The sequence below is a fragment of the Marmota flaviventris genome, chromosome 11 (genome assembly GCF_047511675.1).
Source record: "Marmota flaviventris isolate mMarFla1 chromosome 11, mMarFla1.hap1, whole genome shotgun sequence".
Lineage (NCBI taxonomy): Eukaryota > Metazoa > Chordata > Mammalia > Rodentia > Sciuridae > Marmota > Marmota flaviventris.
The window spans coordinates 46,424,464-46,448,151 of NC_092508.1; the positions used below are offsets into that span (position 1 = coordinate 46,424,464).

At 31.8% G+C, this 23,688-nt stretch overlaps 1 protein-coding gene across 2 annotated transcripts in view; it reads left to right on the top strand.

Annotated features, from left to right (window-relative positions):
• Window positions 1-330: 330 nt before the first annotated feature.
• The window catches only part of Tfpi (tissue factor pathway inhibitor), an 80,824-nt gene continuing 57,466 nt past the window's right edge, over window positions 331-23,688 (top strand). For both annotated transcript variants that reach the window (XM_027943940.2, XM_071619002.1), the window contains exon 1: window positions 331-584. The gene's annotated coding sequence lies outside the window, so the exon portion shown is untranslated. The remainder of the gene's footprint in view (window positions 585-23,688) is intronic.

Sequence of the window (23,688 nt, forward strand, 5' to 3'; positions counted from 1 at the left end):
TTTTTCAGAACTGTATTGACAGTGTGGGTGAAATTATTTGAAGAAGATAAGAAATTAGCTGCAAAAAGAAAGCTCATTTATTAACAATGTAATGATAAATATATAAAGTAAAAAAAAAATCCTGGAAAGCGGGAAAAAAAGTTATTTAAAAATTCTAGTAACATCTGAAACAGTGCAAACTGTTTCCTTCATTTGTTTCTTCATAATGGGGGCGGGGGTGGGGGGACAGCAGGCTTTTGAAGAGTTTGGCAAAATGAGACTAAATAGAGTCAGAGCTAGCATGACCTAACAGGAAGCCAGGCTACTCCCAGCTGGTGATCTCTGAAACAGACTCCAAGGCTCCCTCTCTCTTCCTAAACACACAGCGACTTTGGGCTGGATAATCCTCCAATTTACCTCACCCTTTCCCTGCTAGCAGGATCAGATTGCATTTCTTTCAGTATTCTCCACTTCCCACTTTCTTGATCTGTTTAAAAGAAGTGAAGAAGTTAAGTCCTCTTTTCAATACCTGGAAGGGAAAACAAAATAGCCTCAAGTCCGTTTTGAAAAAATCTTTCCAAGAACTTTCGTCAGAGATTTTACTCGTGAGTACCTGGGAATATGCTGTCTAGCCCATGAGAAATAACTTTTAATTCTTTTTCTTGGGGGAAAAGCAGGCGAGAAGGACTGGGAAAGGAGAACTACCATCTCTTCCTTTAAGGAAAATCAGCTTTTCCTCAGAAATAAAGCAGACTCATGTTACAATGCAAAATTCAGACTTTAGCATTTGCCTTTAGTTCTTAAGCAAATATGTGAGCAACGATTGTTTATGTGTATCAGATCATGAACACTGTTGTGAGCAGTTGATGAGATGCAGTTTCTCTATTATTTTAAAACTGTAAATGAATTCTTTAGTAATTGTATCTGGTTATAAAATTTTATTTAGTAACATATAAAAAACTATAATATCAACCATCTATCATCTTCTGTTTAAAGAATATTTTTTATATTGCTATTAGTTGGTGTTTTTTAAAAGGAAGTATAAACATTACAGTTCTTAAAACCTAAATCAAATATTTTTGCTTTCATTAACTAATCACTATGGAAATATTTTTATTTGGTTTCTAAGATACTTAATTATCTAAGGCTCCCTCATATTCTAAGATACTTAAATAAGAATATTTATGATCAAATCTATATATATCATATAAAACCTAAATATCATGAAATTTTTTCAATTGAAGCAACAGATTACATGTTTTCATGAGTATTGTCTATTCCTTTTGGTTATAAAATGATATTAAATTTTGCTTCTGGTAGTAAAGAAAAGCCCAAAATATAACAGCACACATCCTCAGGACTACAATGTGACAAATAGTTATTTAATTATGGAAAAAGCTTATTTGTATAAAAGAATTATCAGAAAATGAGAAACAAGAACAGTCTCTTTGGGGAAAAAAGAAAAGATAAGCAACAGCCAGACTGTGACTCAGTACTCTGGAAATTGGTCACAAAATGACTTTGTACAATATGAGATAACATAAACCCAAGGAGCAGAACCCAAGCAGGAAACACAGCCCAGAGAGTCATATTTTATATGTAAAGGCATAATGTTTATGTCAGAGAGGAAAAATTGTGACAGTGTTAAGATATTACAAAGTTTTTAGACTTGACAAAATCATTTCATAAATCATTTGAAGGATTCTTTCAAACATATCATTCCAGTGCATGATTGTTGGAAGTCATATTATTTGTATCTTCCCTAACTTTTGGCGCTGAAAAATTAAATGAAATGCAAATTTGGGGTCTATGGATTAACAAAATGATATAAAATATTATTAACAGAATCAATAGAGCCTTGCAAATATTATTGCAAACACAGATAGCTAACATAATAACACGAAGTCTTAAAGCAAGAGTAAACATTTAAGTACTTTAAATAATTTGAGTATTACGTTGGAAAACCAAATTTGTCTTCTTCAGATGACTGTAGAACATTGTTGGGACACTTTGGTGACACATGTGTCCTCTATCAGATATGATGAACCAGACACGCTTATTTTGGTTCACTTTGTTTCTCTTATCTGTAAGCATTTGCTTTACTGCCAATAACATGATCAAAAGTGAAAAGTGAAGGGAAGTATTCAAAATAAAATTTTCAAACACTCTTAGGAATAAAAACATTTTATATTAATTTGTTAGTATATTTTAAAAATTAAATTATAATATATAGATTAAGATGGCTTAATTAGGTCATTATAATTTTTTTTCTATATAGACAAGGTTTAAGAGTTGTACTATAATCCAACTCATCTAGTTTTCTAATAAACACCTTCCCCAACCAACTAACCTCCCCTTTTTTGTTTATTGTCTTCCTCATTTAACTCATTTAGGTAAATTAAATCGATGGGTTGCCTTTTCATATAAAAAAGATATTTTTGAATACTCAGCATCAAAAGTAGATTCTGCTACCTTTTATAGAAATATCCGAACACTACATTGTTTTTATATTGTTGTTGCTTTATGTACTGGAAGAAATATGAATTCTATTGTCATGAAGTTTGTATCAAAGCCCTTGTTTCTGGGTGTCCCATATCACAAAAATGAAAAAGTGCACATTTTCCCAGTAAGTTCTTTTCAGATTAGAGCATTCTTGAAGCTTTCTTGGTGTTACATGTGTCTACTCCAGAGACTCATTATTCTTGTCTTATCTTCACATCTCCAAGTGACATGTCATGCAGAACTAGAACCTAGGATTCAGTTGCCAAAAGCCTGAGGGCAACATGGTCATAGCCACTTTCCTCCTTCTTCAAACCCATCAATTGCAGAAAGAAGTGGTCCCATGTCAAATTCACTGTTTTCAGATCTCTCTGACTTTCCTTTGGGATCCTACATCCTCTGTTAGTTGGAATAATTATATTTTAAAATTGTTTTAAAACAAATAAGATGATACCATGAACCATAGAAAAAGTCCCAATGTTGCAGTAATTCTATCTCAGTTGTTTTATCTGGTGGAATACAGATCTCTGTAGAGACTTGAATTTGCTGCCAACAATTTCTCAATCAATCCATACGTGATTGAAAAAAATATTGTGTATTTTTTATCAGAGCATGAGAAGTTGATTTCAACACTGAGAATGTGAATACATCCATCAGTAGGCATTGATAAAAATGTATGTTTTTATTACCATATGTAGTGTCACTAGCAGCTCTGTACTATACTACACCCTTGGTGCCACCATACTCTGTGTCCAACCTCATTTGAGCTTCCCTCCAATGCTTTTTTACCATTGAAACCTTGAACTCCAAAATAATTTGCCTAACAACATCACCTCATTCCTCATTTCCCAATGTTTAAAAATGGAGTGAATCTGAGAAATAGCATGGTTCTCCAGAGTAATGGTGTTTGTTGAAAATATTTTGATAATATTTTTGAAGTCCATTTAGGATGCCTTAAAGTCCCAGATAAGTTTCATCCCAGATAAATGGTTTTATATAAAAATGTCATGTGTTTGTTATCACCCTTTCTTGTGCTACTGATTTCAAATATGCCCAATGCAAAGGAATGAATTTCTGATACATGAGACATGACTGAACCTTGAAAATATTAGGATCAGTGAAATAAACCTGATACAGTAGGACAAATAGTGTATGATTTCACATACATGAATATGTAAAATTGGGAAATTCATAAAAATAGAAAGTAGATTAGAAGTTACCAGGGACACAATGAATGGTGAATAATTGCTTAGCAGGTACAGAGATTCTATTTGGTGAGATGGAAAATTTTGGAAACAGATATTGGTGATGATTTCATAGCATTGTGAATGTAACTGGGTATACTTACAAATTGTTAAAATGGCAGAATTCATGTTATATCTCTCTTACCAGAATAAAAGACTATTAAAAATTATATTAATTAGAATTGAGAATTCTAGATTGACAATAAATCTCTTCATATTTTCTTAATTAACATATTAATAAAGTAGAATTATTTTAATGTTGATTGCCTGAATAAAGATGAAAGCAAGGTCTTCTTGCTGGAATTTGGAACATTTTTACATCACATTGTTACATTCATAATGTCTTTTTTTCTGGTAACAGTATCTGCCCTAATGGAAGGCTTGGCAAGAATTCCCTCCAATCTCTTAAATTTTCTGGAGGAGTTCCTATAAAATTGGAATTATTTCTCCTTTAAATTTTTGGTAAAATTCACTAATGAAGACATCTGAGGTTGGAGTTTTATTTGTGGGAAATTTGGGAAAGTACATAATTTAATTTAAAAAAGTAATTACAGGACTGTTCAGATCATCTATTTCTTTTTGAGTAAGCTTTTTAAATCATGTTTTGTGTATTTCCAGGAATTTGTATCTTTCATCTGGTTTGCCAAATTTATTGGTATAAAGTTAATAATATGTATTAATGTCGTAATGCAAACCTCTAGTTGCCTACTTTATTATCTTGAGCCTTTTGTTTTTGTTGTTTTTTTTTTCTTATCAGTCTACCTAAAGGTTTATCAAGTTTGTATATTTTGCCAAAAAGCCAATCTTTAGTTTCATTGACTTTATTTTTATTTTTATTTCACTGATTTTCATGCTGATTTTTGTTATTTTATTACTGAATATTTCTCCCTAAATATTTCTTTAGCAATGTTTTAATATGCTATGTTTGTATTCAGTTCAAAATATTCTATAAGTTACCTGTGATTTCAGTATAGACCCCATAAGTTATTAAGAAAATTATTATTTTGAAGTACTTTGGTATTTCCACAAAGATTTCAGATAGCTTTCTTGTATTTTTTTTCCAATTTAATTATATTAGTTTAAGAGTATATACAATTTGAATGATACCTAGTTTATTGAGACTCATTTTATGGCCCTGAATAGTATATAATTTGACAAATGGTTGTATGCACTTGAGAAGTACATGTATTATGCCATTGTGGAATATTTTTATATTTTATAAAGGTCCATGAGATCAAGTTATTTCATAGTGCAAACCAAATATTCAATGTCTTCATGAAATATTTTTGCCTACTTTTCCTTCTGAATATTGAGACAGAGTTACTTAAATATCTGAATGTAATTCTGTATTTATCTATTCTTCTTTATATTGTCAGTTTTTGCTTCATGTGATTTGAAGCTCTGATATTAGGTATCTAGACATTTAGGATTGTTTTGTCCTCTTGATGAGTTTTCCCATCACTGTAAAACAGCTCTCTTTATTATCCCTTGGTCTAAATTTTATTTTATTTTAACATACCTAACCTAAGATTCTTTTGATTGGTGTCAACATGGTAAAATATTTTGTATTTTTAACTTGTGTTTTCACATAAAAATTTGGGGTTTTTTTTAGGCAACATGTAGTTAGTTCTTGCTATTTCCATCTCTCAAGCAAAATTTGCCTTTAAGTGGGAATGTTTGCACCATTTTCCTTTGATGAGATAAGTGTCATGCCTGGTTTTAAATCTCAACATTGTTATCATTATACTGTTGATTCTGTTTTCATTTCCTGCTTCACTTCATGAGTGTGTGTATTGCCTTCTTTTAGACTGAGAGTTATATATGATGTTGTTTGATCTTTAATGGTGCTGTACTTTCTGTAATTATTTAATTTTAATGGATGCTTCAATTTACTATGGTCTACCTTTAAATGATATTAAGTTCCTTCTCTTATAGTTTGAGAAATTTCACACAGTCTACCTATATTTTCCCTCCCTGGCCTCTGTGTTATTGTTGTCAAACATTTTGTTTCCACATACCTTATAACCAATGCACCACAATGTTGTTATATTGATTTCAAACACATATTTTTATTTGTTCTAGTTATACATGGCAGTAGAATGCATTTGACACATCATACATAAATGGACTATAACTTCTCATTCTTCTGGTTGCACATGAAACACAACAGTCATATAATCATATATTTACGTAGGGTAATGATGTCTGATTCATTCTATTATCTTCCCTACCTCCCTACCCTTTTCCCTCCCTTCACTTTTCTCTACCTAATCCAAACTACATCTATTCCTACCCCCTTATTGTGAATTAGCATCTGCATATCACAAAAAAAACATTTGACTTTGGGGTTTTGAGGATAGGCTTATTTTGCTTCTCATAATATTCTCCAGCTCTATCCATTTACCTGCAAATGCCATAGTTTCATTCTTCTTTAAGGTTGAGTAATATTCCATTGTGTATATATACCACATTTTCTTTATTTATGCATCCATTTTCTTTATCCATTGAAGGGCATCTTTGTTAGTTCCATAATTTGGCTATTAAAGTTTTTATTCAGAATATATTTAGATTTACAGTCTCCTTTTTCATTTATATAGATCTTCATTTTCAATACTGCTATTTTATTTCTTTAAATATTCTCTCCTCTTTCAGGAATCTAGTTACATATAAACTAATTAAAATGCTTTAAGTTACCTCATGGTTCACAAAAGCTCTGTTCATGACTTTCAGTCTGTGTCTTTTTGCATTTTAATTTGCACAGTCTCTATTTCTTCAAGTTCACTAGTCCTTTCTTCTTCCATGCTTACTTGTTTTGTAGACACCATCTAATGCATTTTTCATCTCACATATTATTGTTTCCGTCTCTAGAAATTTGATTTGGTCTCTACATTCTAAACTTCTACTTAATGCACTCAGTATTTTCTTTAGCTTCTTGAACATGTGGAATACAGTTAACATTGCAGTTTTCATCCTTCTCTACTAACTCTAGTTTCTATGTTATTTCTATGCATTTTGACTCTTCTCATTGTGGAGTATATCTTAGTGTACTTTATATAGATAGCAATTTGAATGTAGATAACTGATACTGTGAATTTTACCTTATTGGGTACTATATATTATGTATTTTTATAATATACTTGAGCTCTGTTTCTGGGTTTTACTAAAATTGTTGGAAAACAGTTTAGTATTTTGCTCTCTTGTTTTTAATCTTTGTTATGCAGGAATAAAGCAATGTTTATTCTGTGGTTAATTTTTTTCTACTACTGAGGCAAACAACCTTCTGAACTCTCAACTTGATGCTTTAATAATTGTGTTTTTTTTGCAACTTGTGAACAAGAACTTTTTCCAGTTATATGTGTGCTCCCCATGTTGTCCCCACAAGGATGAAGTGATTCGTCATCCAGACTTGAATGATTCTCTGTCATGAATGCTGTAATGAGTATGTGGCTGAATGCTTGAGGCCTCCCTGAAGATCTCATGCCGTAGTTGCTGTGGACTCCTTAGACTTTGTCTCCTAAACTCAAGGAGACCACTGGGTTCTCTCAGAGTTTGAGCCCCCTGAAATTTAGTGTGAAACCTCTCCTCAGGCCTTACACCAGAGATAAAGGAACATAGGGATAAACTTGGTCCCTCCCCTCTGTTGGATCTGTTCACTCCACTGACCAATATTATTTTATATATTTTGCTTTTGTTTTCCTTTTTGTTTTCAGATGGCAGGATGAGTCTAGTTCATGTTCATCCATTTGGGATGGAAGTAGTAGGACTATTTTTTTTAGTTGTATTTTAATGATACCTTTAATCAACAACAAGAAAGGAATAAAATGAAATGAAACATTTTAAGAGCACAGGTATTATGATATATGTGTTTGCCTGTATAAAAAAAAAACAATATTTATTGCCTGCTATATCACAAGAACTACTTCAAGTGACTATATATATCGTGTGCTTATATAAGGAAATAAATTTTCTGTTTCTATGAAACGGTTATTTCATCTGAAATAACTAGTTTATTTACTCATTGTGTTTTTATGATAATAGTTACTAGGTTTTTTGTCCTTGCTGTTGTTTTGTTTTTTGTACCCAGGGATACTTAACCAGTGAGCCATATCACCAGCACTTTTTATTTTTTATTTTGTGATAGGGTCTCACTGAGTTGCTTAGGGCCTTGCTAAATTGCTGAGGCTGGCTCTGAACTTGCAATCCTCCTGCCTCACCCTCCTGAGCTGCTGGGATTACAAGTGCATGCCACCATGACTGGCTTGATAATTGCTATTTGGAGAGCTATTTTATTTGATTTTTTTTCCTGTTTTAGATGACAAATGAGTTCTACATGCTTAAAATCAATCAAGCTGTCACTTCTTCAATAGGTACCCAAACTACGTGTGCTCAATGTTAATTCCTTGGAGCCTAAAAGTTTTATCAGGAACTGCAGATTGCTGTTTCTGATAGTTTCCTGTCACCATTTCTCCTAATTATTACCTCTCCCCTGCTTCTCAGCTATTTCTATCTATAGAAATCTAGGGAGAGAAAATACAAATTAAAAGGTTCTTTTCTTTAAAAGGAGCTACAGTTTTGGCTTATTACTCAAAAGGAGTACAGTTTGGGCTTGTTATTATAAATAACAATTGAGACAAGTAAAATAAACCTGAATAACAAAATTATATGCATAATTTGTATTAATGTTGGAACTTGGTTATGTTAGTTATGTAAGAATGTGTACCTTATTCAATTTCTTATGTATCTCACTTAAGTTTTGTATTTTTTTAAATTTTACATTTGTTCTAATTATTTATACATGAAAGCAGAATGCATTTTAATTCATCATAATTACAAATGCAGTGTAACATTTCAATTCTCTGGTTGTACATGGTATAGAGATGCACCATTTGTGCAGTCGTACACATACCTAGGGTAATAATGTCCATCTCATTCCACCCATTCCTCATTACCCCTCTTACCCTCCCTTTAACCAATTCACCCCCCACCCCCAATCATAGATTAACATCCACTAATCAGAGACAAGATTTGGCCTTTAGTTTTCTGGGATTGGCTTTCTTTGCTTAGCATCATATTCTCCAACTCCATCCATTTACCTGCAAATGCCATAATCTTATTCTCTTCTAATGCTGAGTAATTATTTCATTGTGTTATGTTTATATACCACAGTTTCTTTATCCATTCTTCTATTGATGGGCATCTAACTTGGTTCCACAGTTTAGCTATTGTGAATTTAGCTGCTATAAACATTGGTGTGGCTGCATCACTGTAGTATGCTTATTTTAAGTCATTTGGGTGTAGACCACTATCTCTCATCATGCACAAAATTCAACTCAAAGTGGATCAAGGACCTAAGAATTAGACCAGAGACCCTGCACCTAAGAGAAGAAAAAGTAGGCCCAAAGTTCTGTAGTTTTAATCTTATTGAGCAAGTCTATTTGACTGATGAGAAAGAAAACAGGTACATAACAAAGATGGCAACTTTGTTGTGGAACTAAGCTGGATTCTAATTTTTTTAAGATAATCTTAGAAGTATGCAGGCCTTCCTATCAGTGCTGTTAATTTTATTCTAGTTTCAGACTTCCCAGAATTAACTTATTTTTATATGTGTTTTATTAAGGAATTGTTAAAGAACACACCAACTGAGGAAAGACATTTAATCATAGGTTGTTTAGATTAGTCTCAAAGTCACATAGCAAGGGAGATATGTTTTTATATGTGGTCAACTCTGAGTGAAACTATTTTTCAAACCTTTTTAAGTTTGCAATCATTAGTTAGCTATCTCAAAAAAGTGAAAATAATACTGAGGCACCAAGATTTTCTGTATCACACTTATGTTCCTGCCACCAATTACGTGCATTGTATTTTTTTATCTACTTATTTCGAGGATAGAGAGATACAAGTGACTTCTTATCCTTCCTAATAGGTTCTGAAAACCTCACCTGTAAAGGACAGAAGTGAGTGGTGGTCCATGGGAGGTCTTCAAGAACATTTGTGAAAAAAATATATGTGCATGTATTTATTTGTACTTTAAAAGGGAGTTCACAGCTTTCTTAAAATCCCCTGGGAGTTTGTACACCTGCATTAAACATGTATCTGAAATGTGTGTCAATGTCTCTACAAAAGAGTATATATAGTTATATTCAATGAAAGTGTCAAACAATAATATACTGAAGAAGGCAAGATAAACATTTCAAAGGTAGATAAAACTGACACGAGTTCAGGTAGGTGTGGGATAAGATACCCTAGAGATAAGAAATCTTCAAGAAGAGAAGAGACTATGCTTTTGAAAGCCAAGGAAAAATATTATATCATTTTAAAATCTCTGTCAGTTTTGATTTCATTTTAATAAACAGATTCCATTTTTAATATCTGCAAAGCTGAACATTAATTATATGATTTTTTTTGGGGGGGTATGGGTTCCAGGGATTGAACTCAGAGGCACTCAACCACGGAGCCACATCCCCAGCCCTATTTTGTATTTTATTTAGAGACAGGGTCTCACTGAGTTGCTTAGTGCCTCCCTCTTGCTGAGGCAGGCTTTGAAATAGGGATTCTCCTGCTTCAGCCTCCTGAGCCCTGGGATTACAGGTGTAAGCTACTATGCCCAGCTAATTATATGCTTTAATAATATTTTAGTATATTAAATACATTAGATCCTTTGCAGGATAAAAAAACTTTACAATGTGATAAATTTTTATTCACTTATAAATTACTTATTAGAATTTGAGGTAGTTTATAAAAAATCAAATCTCTGGTCTACAACCCTAGAAAATTACAATCAAAGAAGTTAAGCAGGGTATTTAACAAGAAATTTCATCTGATTATATGGTTATATGCTAGGTAGGATTTGAATAGCAAAAAAAAAGAAATTCTAATTTTAAACTCTAACCTTTATAAAAACATAAAATAAAGAACATTCAGAATTAGGAATGTAGAGAAAAACAAAACTATTGAATCTTGTGAATTAAAAAGAAAGTAGTACCGATTGCTTATCATTCTCAGGGCAGCTAATGATTCTGGTTCTTATTCTTTCATGAGTCTGACATTTTACTGTCTGAATGGAAGTGGCTGAAGATCAACTTATTAACAGCTCTTGGAAGAGCATGACTCAGCTGGCTAGAGCTCCCTGTTCCTTTAGAGGGATGATTCAGAGAAGTTGACCTCAGGATGTCATCTGAACAAATGGGTGTAGTCACTACTAGCTGTAGTTCCAATCTTGAACCATACTCAGACAGATCCCTCCCAAATACTTTCCTTTAGAGGACAATTAGAATTCTGTTTTTTTTTTTTTTTCTTTCTACATTGACCTTGATTTTTATTATGAGAAATGCTCTCATAGGATTGAAAAACTGGATTACTATTGGTTTGCTATGTCTAGTATTCTTAAGGATAAAAACTGTAGTTAATATTTGAAGACATAACAATTTTCTAGTAAATTACCTGATTTACCATTTATCTATAACCAAATGTTCTACAGAATATAGCCTCATATATATTGTGTATACATTTTTCTCCTTTTTCCCTAACAGATATAATACAGTAATATTTTGTAGAAAATTTCTATATATGAGCTTTTTTGTTTGTTTCTTTGTTTTGTTTTGTTTTTAAGTCCAGCAACTTCATATGTATTCTCTATAACTCCAGGAATACGAGCTAATGTTTTGTTTTCCATTTCTCACACCACAAGCTGAGATAATAAGAAGTAGAAAGTGGAGAAGTCTCCAATGTATCTGTCTAAGCAGAAACAAAAATGGGGATGAAAACAGACTTTACAGGAAAATGAAAAACTTGGCCTGGCTTTAGCTATTGATCCTTGTAATTAAAAAGGTAATATCAACCTGACTTAAGCCATAACTCAAAGGTCTAATGTGAACACTCACATAAAAGTCCACACTATCTTTCTATGTCTTTACAAATATGTATACCTCTTAAAAATAGATGTTAACTCTATGTGAATTAGTAGATTAATTTAAATTAACATATTAATTAACTAAGAGATAGATAATTTGATCCTGATATGTCCTATGCCTATCTTACTGAACAATAAGATAACTAAAAGAGCTAATCAAAAGGCAGGAAAGATAGCCATAGGCAGTCAAAGGTCTCTCTATATTATTTTCATTCTTAGCATGTATAGCAGAAAAGCACATTTAATATATTTAATTCTTTTCTTCCTCCCTTTAAACCAAAATTTATTTTATACATTTGAACATTTCTAATTTCCTTCAATTTGAAGCTACCAGCGTTAGTAGTCAAACAGAACTGTATTTTTCACAAATCTTCATTTGGTTTATTTGTTTACTTTCTCAATGAATACAACAAAGCAGCATAGTACAAAGAACTCTGAATTGAAACATATTGAGTTAATTTCAAAATTAGAGTCATCATGATGAATAAAGATGAATTAATTTTTAAAAAGGAATACTACCTTCTTTAAAAATGAGTCTTATGCATTTAAGTATAATATCCAGGCAAAATAATTCCATATTTTTTTTTCCATTAGAGTCGTAGTACTTATGGACAACTCAGGTATAATAAAATAGTATTCATTACCATAAAGAAAGTTTAGCTTTATTTCCTTTATCACGTGTTTTTATTTTATTTCATGTTCATTGTGTTTTAGTAGTAAACCATGGATAGTATGTCTCTTCAGACCTCAGTCACAAATTTTAAAAAACATGTTTACAAGTTTACATTTCCTCAGTTCTTCTCATTCTCTTTACACCTGACACACCCACGACACACCTACCTCCTTTACTACTTCTATTTTCCTTCTCCACATGCAGGGCTATCACTCATCTCTTTTAAACTGGCCAAAAGAATCAATGTTCCCTACTACTATATATGAAAATTTATTTTTTCTTCATCAAAAATATGCATCCCCAAAATAATAAAAATGAATGTTGTAATCGATAAGTTTTGTGACTTAGATATTTACTAGTAGAACATTGGCCCCCAAAACAGAAAATTAAAATCCCCTAGTTATGGTTTGACTAAATGCTCATTTCTAGATTGTAGGTAATCTGAAATTCCTTATGAGGAGTCGGGAAGAAAGATGTTTGTGAAGCTTGCAGTTGCCTAACTTTGGAGTTTTGAGTTGAAGCTCTGCCAGTATGCAAATGCAAGACTTTGAAAAGAAAATTAATCTCTGAGTATCAGTTTCCTCATTAAAAATACCAGGATATTTCTGACACTTATCTTTATCTTTTCTTTCAGCTCTAGTAGTATATAACTGCATGACCTGCCTTTGTTTTAGTTTTTGATTAAAAAAAAAATTGTTGATTCATGCTGTATGCCATTTTACTATAACATCAAGATATTCACTCTGCCTGATATTGTTGTTTCCTTCAAAGAGATTATGTTTATTTCTAGTCTTATATTATGAATAACAAGAAGTTGTATATTCATACTGAACAACTTTTAACATATTCATTCTTATGAGAAACTTCCTTGCTTTATAAAACCAAACTTGACAACTACTTGTATATCTAAAAGAAAGAGAGGATAAGCTTTTTTTTAATCAGTGAGATGATCATAATTTAAAATATAAACTGTTGTGTTTTCATTCCTAGGAAATTTTACATTAAGCAATTCTCCAGAAAATTATGACTTCTTGTTAAAAAAAAAAAAGTCAGATCCAAAAGCAGTTTTCCTACTTGACTAACCAATTTTTTGGTATATGTAAATGATCAATAAAGTCTGCAGTTAGTTTGGGAATTTGTTTTTTATTTTATTTGTAAATAACACTATGTTTCTAATATTAATTTACTTATCAGTTGCAGATTTTTGCTTCATGTTTCCCGTATTTTATCTTTAGTCGAACTTTCAAAAATTAACCTGAAAATTTTTTTAAATCAGTATTTGGCAATATTTTAATGTCAAAACAAATTTAAAGACAAGAAAAATGAACTCTGGCCAGGGGTTTGTAGTACTAATTTTCTCATTCCTTCAAGCACCTTCAAATTAAAAAAAAAAAAATATATATATATATATATATATGTATATATATATATATATATTTAGCAAGTTATTTAATAGCTTGTTCTTAAAAGCAAACAAGATAATTGTAAGGTTACATTTGACTGCTGGTAGGAAAAAAATAAAGAAAACTACAGGACACACAGCTTAAATAATGTGGCACTTATTATCCCACTTTATATAACATACAGAACTAGAATGCTTCAAGAGTGGTTAACTCATATAGAATTCAGGTTCTTTCCATCTTCTTCTTTCCATCATTCATAGCAAATCTGTTTTACTTTAGGGCAGCCTTGCTCAATGTTACATGATGGCCACTTCAGTCACAGGCATAACATGAGACAGAACAAGTCAAAAGAGAAACCATGTCCCCTGTAGCCACACTTACATCAAAGATCATTCTCAAAGGGGCCTAATCTAGAACCCTGGAAGATTGCATATTTCTCTTCACATCTCATTGACCACAGATTTACCATGTAGAAATATCTAAACCAACTTCCGAGAAATGGATAATGATTAATGTAGATTAAAGATTTATTCCTTAGGGGGCACAAACTATTCTTGCCTGAGTTGAATTTGGGTGCTTCATAAACCAAAACACAAGATGACCAAGACATTTTAAAAAGTTGAAGAAAACTGTCCAAAATGTATCTACGACTTCACATAACTAATACAGTGCCTTATAAATCTATCTTTTTTTTCTCTATGAAGACCACTTTTCCTCTATGAAGATCGTTTTCATTGATCTGAAAGTACACATTCATTTTTGTGTACAGCTTTCAGAATTTATGTTGCCCTGATGACTTTACACATGGCTTAAAAATATAATTTTCTCTGCTTAAATAAATGTGAATGCATGTTGCATAGCTTTATAATTATTTATCAGTGTGATTTTACTAGGTTAAAGGATCATACATAATTCTAAACAAAATACATATCCATGTAGGGAAAATTTTCACTCACTGATTAAATTATGAACCATTTAAGTTTTCTCAGATCTTAAAATCCTGTCCATTTTTGTCCTTTTATCATTATCTCTGTTCAATTGTTATAATCCAACAATGAATCATTCAAATGTCTAATATCTATATCTAGAAGGAAGAACTATTGAATTCTGAGAGCAGAGATTACTATCAATTGATGATTTGGGATTCCAACAGTTCAGAAATGATTTAATGAGAAATTATTAATACCCCATATTTTATTTTGTCAAGACAAAAATCAAATGTTCAGATTTTAAAAATCTATTACTTGTTATTTTGAGAAGACAATTTCATTCTTTATTCATACAGAAAAATGAATCTCAGCAAGAAAATCTCCAACTTTCAATCTGTACCTCAAAACTCGCTTGTCGCTTAAGCACACACATATCACATATTGCAAATTTATTTGTATACCCTAACCCTCACCAAGAAAACCTCTCACTTCATGCCTCGTACATTTTTCCAGGTCAAAGTTCAATCTTCTTCACTTGTACTTAGGATTTCATCCTCTATTCATTATATTTTTCGTTTAGCTTTTGTCTCTGCTCTCAAATGGCAGAGCCATAAAACACTGTTCCCTGGGCTGGGGATGTAGTTCAGTGTACAGCACTTGCCTAGTGTGCACAAGGACCCATCTTTCATCCCCAGACAGCAAAAACAACAACAAAGAAAACCATATTCTCCCCAGGAAGTTTTCCTTCAAATACTGGCCCTTGTTTTTCAGCATAGATCTATAACAGTGTCCTAAATGGCTATCTTCACAGCATTTGATTCCTGTTCCTTCCCCACCTGGGCTGCTACTGCCACATCACTCTAATGCACCTTTTTCAAGGGGATGCATATAGTTTAGCCCTTGTCTTCTAGAGATTTCTATGCTTGAAGATTGTGAATTGTGACTATTCCTGAAAATATTCAAGCCCTGTGTATCTGTGGCACTACATCCTCTCAGGTTTCTTGCAACCTCTCTTGCCATTTCCTGTAAGTTTTCTTCAACCTATTTTCCTCAGACTTGTTCTTCAGAATTCACTTCTAGAATTTTCTTTACTAATCTTCAGAGTCACTTAGTAGACTCACTGTGTTACATAATTACTATTTATAAAAGCATTTGGAAAACTGTCTGCCTCCATATCTATGCAAAACTTGTTAAACAAACAAATCTCATCTCTACCTAGTCAATCATCATTTATATACTGATCTTCATAGTTTTATATCCAATAGCGACATCTATCCTGAACTTCATGTCTACATATTGGGCTCCTTATTTTATGGGTGCACTGGAAGTCTCACAAATACTTTCAACTCAATTTATTTTGAATTCATCGCCTTTCTAAAGCAATGTGTTTTATCTTTCAGGTTCAGTGCCTAGAATCTCTTCAGAAACTGTGCTAGTTCTTGATTCTATTCTCTACCTAAAATGCCTTATCATGTTTCAGAATCTGAAGCATCTTCTGAGCCACATCCCCAGCCCTATTTTGTATTTTATTTAGAGACAAGGTCTCCCTGATTTGCTAAGTGCCTTGCCATTGCTGAGGCTGGCTTTGAACTCTTGATCCTCCTGACTCAGCCTCCCAAGCCGCTGGGATTATAGGCATGTGCCACCATGCCCTGAGAATGTCATTATTTGATCCTGTCCCTGAAATTCCCGCAATTATTCATTAAAAGTTTATTTTTGCTCAAAAAATATTCAATTTATTCTATTCAAAATTTTTTTCCACATACTTCACTCACATTTGTATTTATCAAATTTTCTTTCATGATTTCAAAGATTTTACTTTAGGATCTGTCATCCAGATATGAATCCCTTCAAGTTTATGTTATTAAAAGCAGTATTTCTCTTATACTGCTCATGTAGTTCAACCTCTAATTTTGATGGCAGTATAATATGATTTATTGAAAAGGCTGAGTTTTTTCATTTAATTGTGAAATATTTTAGAGAGAAGGGTCTGCACCAAACACTTTCTGTTTATTGTCAAACTAAACTCAAATAGTTAAGGGTCATAAATGAGGATGCTAGTGAATGGTGCTAGGTGATGTTAAAGATATCAGAATTCTCTGAATAAATCTAATGAACAAAGTATGCTTATTTAATTTGAAGATGAACTTGACTTTGTTTTCACTATGCCTCACCCCTCTCCATTGTATATCCTTTATCTCATCACCTGACATGAGATAAATCTCACTTATTCAAATGGGGCAATTTTTTGAAATTTTCTCTCTTCTCTCATCAAACTTTATCTGGAAGCATTTTCTTCTTCTGTAAAAAATCACAGATGTTGGAGTTCTCAGACATGGGTGAAACTTTGCTGAGAAAAAAAAACCCACTTATGTTATTCATTATCTGCTATATGATTTACACATATTATCTTTACTCATTATGTACACAAGTAGGGTATATTAGGATACAGACAGAAAAACTCAAATCTTGCAGATATTTGAAAGTTTTCCTTAAAAAAAAAGTGATCATCATACTTGGTTCTTTTAAATTCCTTTCATTTAATTTTATCATGTTGGCTTGCCTTACATATGAAAAAGCATCACTGTGTTTATTTGCTCTATCTTATTTTCTTTATTCTTAAGTTATATTCAAAGAAAAAAAAGAAACATACAAGAGCAAATACAAAACTGTAGTATTGTCAGTCTTCATATTGCACCCTCCTGCTTTGTAAAAATCTTCCTGTAATCTGCTCACATAGTATTCTCCACAATAGTAGCTACTTAACGTTTGTTGAAAGCCAGATGAACGATTGATAAATTTTAAAAGAATAGACATACCAACCATGAGGCAAAAGTAAAAAGAAATAAACACTTTATATGCTCATGAAAAAGTGTATATTGGCATTACATCTCTGAAAGGTAATTTTCAATACATATTAATAATCTTAGCTATAAACCTTAGGCCCAATACTATTCTACTGTGAATTTCCCGCAAAAAGCAATTAAGAAAATGGTGAAAAATTAAAATACAAATATGTTTATTACATTAATGTTTGTAATTGCAAAAATAGAAATCATTTAATTGCCCAGTAATACGAGATTGGAAAAATTAATTTGTAATTATCCAGCAAAAATACTAAGCCATTAAATGAGGTTATGCAGGTCAGTTTGGAAAGAGATCAGTGTCATCCTGTTGCAAGAGCAGAGTGCTGTGCTCATTCAAGCATGTTCATATAAGTATATTAAACACATACACTTGTTAATACATAAAGATATTCACATGCATAAAAAATCAGGGAAAAGCAATTATTTCTGAATGGATACATTGATAGATCTTCTATATTTTCCTTTATTATGCTTTATATTTTATGGTACTTGGAAAGAAGCATGTATTACTCTTACAATTTAAGAACACTGCTTTAATTTTGAATATATTAAAATAATAGTTACATATATAGCTTAGAAATAAATATAATAAAGCATCTTTGAAATTTAATTTATTTTTTAAAAAGTAGTAAGAAAATCTTTATCCTTTCAATTTTCATCTCTACTTTTGGACTAAGATACATATTTAAGTGTACTAGAATTAGTAATAGGTAAACAGTAACATATTACTAAACTATAAAGAATGCCATTTCAACAATATTAAATAGAATTCTTACTTTAGATTTATATATATAGATATAAATATATATAAATTTACATATATATATATATATATATATATATATATATATATATATATACCAGTAAAAAGTTAACTACTTTTTTTTCTAAGTGGCATGAAACACAAACAAAATAGACAAGTTCTAGATAACTGCATCGGGAAGAATTTTTAATTTCTTCCCATTGCAGAGATTGGAAAAAAATAAAACTTATGATTGACTTCAGATTTATAAGCATAATAGAATCATAGAAATTATATCACAAGGGGAATATACCATAGATTTTTTTTTTAGAGAGAGAGAGAGAGAGAGAGAGAGAGAGAGAGAGAGAGAGAATTTAAATATTTATTTATTTTTTTTAGTTTTCAGGGGACACACCATCTTTGTATGTGGTGCTGAGGATCGAACCAGGGCCGCACGCATGCCAGGCGAGCGGGCTACCACTTGAGCCACATCCCCAGCCCCAATTATAGATTTTTAAATGTAAAATGCTCTGAAAATTATATATACTAAAATGGTTGCAAAATACACATAGAAAAAAACCCTATAAATGCATTTATTATGCTGCTATTGACACATTTTATAATAAATATAAAAAGAAATTCTCCATACTTTAATGTATGTATCATGACACTTTCAAATTGTGACAGCCTCTCTAAAATACTCTCACTATTCAGCCCTCTGTGGGTGTCTGTGTAACTGTTCTCTCTATAGACCAGCAGTTGAGCTGACTCTGTATAGATATTGCCCCTTTGGCAAATCAGCTGTGGCCAGATGTTGGTGTGACTCTTTTATTGTCCATTCAGTACGAATGACAATAATCAGACTTTATGAACGCAGAATATAGGCAGTGAGGGCAGAGGAAAGGAATAAATATTTAGTTGAATAATTATTATCTTCTCTAATAGAGGATTAATTTATAACCAAGATCCATATGTTCTCATTTATTCATACAGTTTAAGATAATTTTAACTTATATATTTTTGAAAATATGTTGCCAGTGACTTTTTACTTTCTGTAGAAAAATTTTTAACTGATCCTTTAATTCATTGATTTTTTTCACAAGTATTCATTAAGTTTATTATGTACCAGAGAAAACAGATACAAATTCTGCATGTAAAAATCATATAGTTGATTTAAAAAAAAGACAGAGGGTATACAAATAGTTACATAATGTGATAGGAATACGTGCAGTGATGACTTTTAAAAATTTGTTCTAATTAGTTATACATGATAGGAGAATGTGTTTTGACATATGATACATAAATGGAGTAGATTTTTTCATTCTTCTGGTTGTACATGTCCGGTCATATAGTCATATATGTACATAGGGTAATAATGTCTGTTTCATTCTACTATCCTTCCTACCACCATATCTCCATGCCCCTCTTTCCTACTCCCCTCCCTCAGTCTCCTTGACCTAATTCAAAGAAACTCTATTCTTTCCTAACCCTCATAACCCTTACTGTGAATTAGCATCTGCATATCAGAGAAAACATTCAGCCTTTGGTTTTGGGGGATTGGCTTATGATGCTCAGCATACTACAAGTGCAGTGATTTTTTAAAAGCATAAAAGGTAATAGAATCTAACCATAGAGCAATTTTGTCTCTGGTCTCCAAAGAAGTACTTTAAGGAGACATCATTTGAGCTGAGATGTGACACAGTAGCAGTATTTCCATTTCATTCATGACAGTCAATGAGGGCATGATCCTGGAAAGTTAGAGGGATATTGTTTGAGACACATTTACAAATGAAAGACCAGGAAGATTCCAGTTCTGAATTGAATTATCTTCCTTGACATTTGTACATTATAACCCTAATTCACAGTGTAACTGTGTTTGGAGATAAGACTTTCAGAAGGTAACCGGGTTAAATGAGATGATAGATTGTGGTCTAAATCCAGTGGAATTAATGGTTTTATTAAAAATGGAAGAGAGAAAAGAGCTTTCTCTTTCCATGCACATGCAAAGGAGAGGGCATGGGATGACTTATTGAGAAGATGACAACCATTTGCAATCTAGGAAGAAAACCTTTACAGGAAACCAAATTGGCCAGCACTTTGATATAAGATTTACTAGCCTTTAGAGTATGAGAAAAAAAAATCAGTTGTTTAAGCCACCCAGTCTGTGATATTTTGTTATAGCAGTCTCAGTAGAACAAGACAGCTTCTGTGTGCTTTCTACACAAGGTCCCTTGTGTCCTTCTGCTGGTTGGTTTGGAGATGATAGCAAAGGAAATCCACCTTCAACAGGGTCTGATTCAGCATTCTTGTGAACCTCTAATCTGGAATATTTTACATAGGTTTGCCTACCTTAAGTATGTGGGGATTTTATTAATTTTTTTTTACCAACTTACTTATCAACATAAACTTCTTCCATAATACTGTATGTCCAGAGTTCCAAACACTGTTCCTGCAACATGGGTTGGAATGAGTCCATTGTAAAATGATAACTTTCTTTATCAAGGCTTTGGTGCCTTTTTCCAATTCTTACTTGCCATTTTTATCAAAACAAATCATACTAATTCCGTCAATGTGTAAATATAAACTACACTAATACTTAATTTTTTTCACAGATATAGTTAGTATAGGATAAGAATTAAAGGCTTTTGCTTCAGTGAGATATACCTCCACTGCCATTTTCAAGGTTCTTTTCTTTTTGGAGAATTTATTTTGCAATTTTGAACCACACTGTCTCTTTCCTTTATAAAATTAGGATAAGATAAAATTTCCTTAACATAACTACAGGAAACAAAGGAGAAAAACTAAATAATAATAAAACTAATGGAAACTGCCATTTGCATTACAATTATTATAAATATATTGACTAACTGTAATTTACCTACCAAATGGTATGAAAGGCATCTGGAGAGAAAACCCAAATAAGGCATTAATATACAATATGAAAATTGATCCCAGAAAATTCAAGAGTATATAATTATGTGCTTAAAAGTGATCTCAAATAAAATAGAATTTGCTCTTTACAACTGTTGTTTTCAGCCAAGATTATTCTAATGTGTGTATAAATGGTTTCTATTTCTTCTAAGTTTGTGGGAGAAAAAATATGATACTTCACAGATTTTCAAGTTCCTTGTTTAGACATTCCTTTGCAGAGTCATGTTCTAGTTTATTCGTTCAGTCTTGGACTACTAGGTGAACTTCTGTACCCTATTCCCAGGTGCAAGAGGCAAATTCCATGTTTTCTTAGTTTTATGACCTACATGCTTCACTAATGTTAAGATTTGGGCTCAAACTCAATTCTCTATATACATGTAGACGAAAAGTTTGTGTAGAACTACTTTTACAGTAAAAAATATAATCACTATGGAGTATAGAGATTAAGTTAAGAAACTCACTAAATTTAAGCTTATATTAATAATCTCAATAAAACTTCTATCACTTAATCAATTGTACTTTTAAGATTAGTGATAAGAGAAACTGATTTTTATTCTGTATTTCCCTTGGTGATATTGCCTAACTATCTGTTTTAAGCCACAATTAAAGTAATATTTCAAGAGAAAAAAGTATTGAGTGATATAAGTAATATATTTGCTAACTATATTTTCCTAAATTGGACTTTGGCCTCTACTCCATAAATCTTATTTTTTTTTAATTAATTAAGGATGCTCTGGGTTGATGTAATCCAGGATCTTGTTCTGCCTCTAGAGTTTGCCACTTAAACATTATAAAAAAATAGAGTGTGTACCTCTCAAATAAATTCAATATCCCTGCCCATTTGGTTACACTGTTTTATTGTCATGACGCAGTAGCCTAGCAGATAAGAATCCACTCTGAAAAACACAGTAAATCCTTATAAAAAAATGTATAATGTTTTGTGATGATATATTTTTATACTCCCAGTATCATTTTTAAAATAAATGTGACATTTATACCATATTTCCAGAACTACAATTTTATCTTAATTTTATCAATTAAAATTAAATTTACAATTTTATCTTAATTTATCTTGGATAAATAAGCTTGATGCCAAAATAATGCTTATGGTGCTGACTCTAGGCCCAAGGAATGTGGGATCCAGGGGGAACGCTGACAGAGATAAATAAGGCTCTCTGTGCTGACTTGTTAGACTGGTATGTGGTAAATGTGCAGTTACAGTCTCAGACCTCTCCTGGGAAACTACACAAACATTTGCATTCCCACAATGTATTTTTTTTAAGAATATACTCTTTTCCTGAGAAAAATCTGGCTCTCAGATCTCTTCTTGAGATTTTGCATGTTCTCCATTCAGGATCATGACTTATAAGTCTACTAAGAAATATTTTTAACAAAAAAATCAATTTTCAGACTCCTTATTGTGCATATTTTTGAATTTTCAGTTAAAAATACTATTTCTACAAAGTATTTTCAAAACCATTAAAAGAGAGTAAGAAATTATGAGAATTACCACTTACTTTGCTATCTTTCTCTCCATACCACAGTCATTTTCTTCATTCATATTCCTTGATATTCATGTACCACAAACTCACCCAAAATGAAAAATGAATACAGGGAAAAAAAGGTACAGAGGTTAACAGTAAAGACAGACTGCTGAGTTTTCCTGGGCAGAAGCATAGCCCCCTGGAGACCTGCCAAATTGAGTAGATGGAAGTAATAAACACAACCAGGATCATAGTATAGAACTGCTGAGGAGAAAATGGAAGGATTCTTCATGTTATGTTTTTCATCATTGTTGATTTGTTTTTAGTTTTTTTTTTTCCTTTTCTTTTTCTGTCTTTTATTGGTAGACCACAACAAAACAGCCAACAATAAAATTTCTTTCTTTTAGACATAAGCAAAGTACTTATTGAACACTGAGATTAATCATAAAATTTTATGTTTAAAAGTATATAATAAATAAAGATAATCTGAAACAGAAAATTTAAAGTATATTAGTACCATGTTTATAATACATATGTGATTTTTCTAAATAAATTCAAAGATGACAAAATAACATATGTATCCCAGAAATAATGATAAATCTATAACTGCTTATCAGTTGTGTTGTGCCTTTCCCAAAATAATGGACCATAAATATAATGGTTAGATTAATTCCAACATACCATAATATCAATATACTGCTGGTCTTTTTCAGTCTATATGACTTTCTTGCTCTTTGGACCATCCCATAAATTCTCATTCACATAAATATCCATTGCCATTCCCTTTGAGTTTTTCTCTTCTAGGCACTAAAGCAAAATTCCAAAATATTTTCATTCCAATGGATTTGAACCCTTAGAAGAACATTCATTTTACATTGGGATGTATATTGTTTCACCTTATTCCTTTATAGTCTGCCAATTCTTGATTCCCATACTTGAGATTTTGCATGTTCTCCATTCAGGATCATGACTTAAAAGTCTACTAAGAAATATTTTTAACAAAAAAATCAATTTTCAGACTCCTTATT